Below are 2,468 nucleotides of genomic sequence, written 5' to 3'. Positions count from 1 at the left end.
TTACATATGGGTGTTTCCAGCGGAAGGTCCACCACGACAAAAAAAAAATTAAAGTTTTATATCTAACGTATTTACGGGCCGATTTGTCTGCTTTTTAAAATATATACTGGCTATGTAAGTAGAATCATGTTTGCATAAAATGGTCTTCCTAGGTGGTGCCAAGGTCGAGATATTTCGAAAAACCGTATTTATGGTCCGATTTGGTTCGAATTTGGCGTATGTGGTTGAAATATAATAAATCATATAAAGTATATTCTACATAAAATACATGTTTTATTTGCGTTGAAAATTCATTTAAAAGCAATATTAACAAAAATATAACGATGGAAATTTATGTCACGTGACGCCACGTCACGTCACGTTTCACACTTGGGGTTGTAAAAGAGAATTGAAACAATTTGCATTAATTCAAAAAACTCTGAAAACAACTACATAGAATTGCTCCAAATCATATTAAAATAAGTTTCACGAAAATAGCCATCCACAATTCGCAGAGTTTTGCGATTTTGTAAGAAAAGAAGAAATCAACTTCCATTTTTTGTCACGTAACGACACTCTTTAAATGCTTATATTTCAGGACCAAGCAGTTCGATTGATTTCATTTTTCGGTTAAATATAGAACTAATTATGTGCTATACAATGGCACAAAAAAGTTAAAGAAAACAAATGGTATTCCTTTTTTGTATCACATTGAAATCGTACAACTGTCACGTGCGCCACCATGGGAATGCCCATATGTATATGGTCTCCACCATGATAATATAATAAGAAAAATTTATTATCACTTACATGTATGTATGTTTCCTTGCCGTTCCAGCGTTGAAAGACCTACTAGCGTTGTATTTGTAATTTTCACCGATGTAGGGTGTCTATTTAAGTGCTTGTTTAAAAGATTAAGAATTTTTCTCGTTTCGCTTAATGAACTTAAAATTAAATGCACTTAGTCATCATACGCAAGGTTTAGAGTTAATTTCACTTTCTACTTTCTTATAACTTAATGTTTTTAACTTCTTACACTTTTAATAATTTAATAATTTAGAAATTATGGAACTTTATTTTTTTGTAGTCTTTTTTTAATTTTTTTTTTTAGAAATACGATTAATCTACATATCCACTGCTGAGTGGAAGATCGCGCTATCTCGGCAGCCAGTTCGAAAACGCTCTATCTCAAAAAACCTTTTCAAGAACGCTCTATTTCAGAATTTCATTGAAAAACAACCTATCTCAGAATGCAGTTCAAAAACGCCCTATCTCACTTCAAAATGTATTGAAAATGTGCAGATATAGGGCGTTTTTGAAACGAATTCTGAAATAGGGCGTTCTTGAAAAGTTTTTTGAGATAGAGCGTTTTCGAGCTAGCTGCCGAGATAGGCCGATCTTCCACTCAGCAATCGATATGTTTGCTGTTTTCATTCACCCACTTCTAGGATTATATTCCTTTAGTTTAAACACTTCAACGTTTTCCTAAGCGATTTTATGATTTTTATTTTTTTTCCCCTACTCCGTAAGTAGAAACCTTTTCGATTAAAATCAATGTTACTCGTGATGGCGTGTGGGCGTTTATATACTGGCGTTTTCCAATTCTGGATTTTTCTTTGGAAACTGAACAGTGCTCTTGTTGCCTTTTCAGTGCATTTTCTCTAAGCTCGAGAAACTAATTTTGAGAAACTCGAGATTAGTTCGAGTTCAAGCTCGGCTTAGAACTCACTGTATCGTAAGTGACATCTTGTGTCGAAAATGGTATGCGATAAAGCTCCAACAAAAAGCTAAGTAAGTACACTGAGAGAAAAACAACAACCATTACAATGAGTTCTCATATTTCAATCGGCTAATTGCCATTTGTTTACCCACTCCACCCCCTCGAAACAAAATCACTCCGCTAGGCACTCTTCGAGCGTATAGCGCCGCAATTTGGTAAGTGCTATTTACTAGTCTCTACTGTGCTACTCATTTAAGCGATATAGACAAACAGATATACATATGCGAGGCTCTCTGTTGCGCTAGCTACAGTAATGTGGGCAGAAAGCGGTGGGGCATATGCTAACAGTAAGCAGTGTTATCAGTTTCACTTTGGTGACGTGCTGAAGCGTTGTAAATGGCTATTGCGCTTTATCACTAGACTGCTGATAGACGCCTGTTTAGTCGCAATTACGCCAATATGCCAACTCCACAAATTCGGCAAAGCTAGTTAAGCGTAGATGACGTTGCGCGCTCGTACGGCAATCGAAATCGAATTTATTAAGATGTTAGCAGTGGCTAATTTTTTAGAAGTTAATAGTAATAAAATGTTTAAAAATTTACGAAAATCCAAAAAGCGTTTGCGTTGGTCGAAAGTGGAGCGTGCTAATAGAAGAAGCATTGATGAGAGGTGTTGTTGGTAGCTAACCACATCGGTTGTTTACGTTTATTTGAACTATGCACGAAAATATGTACAATGTAAATTAATAATTAAAAAATTTTATTTGCAG

This window comes from Rhagoletis pomonella, unplaced genomic scaffold (assembly GCF_013731165.1).
Source record: "Rhagoletis pomonella isolate Grant_MI unplaced genomic scaffold, Rhpom_1.0 Rhpom_scaffold_00008, whole genome shotgun sequence".
NCBI classification, from domain to species: Eukaryota; Metazoa; Arthropoda; class Insecta; order Diptera; family Tephritidae; genus Rhagoletis; species Rhagoletis pomonella.
The sequence above is the reverse complement of the archived record's forward strand: the minus strand, read 5'-3'. Positions refer to the sequence as shown.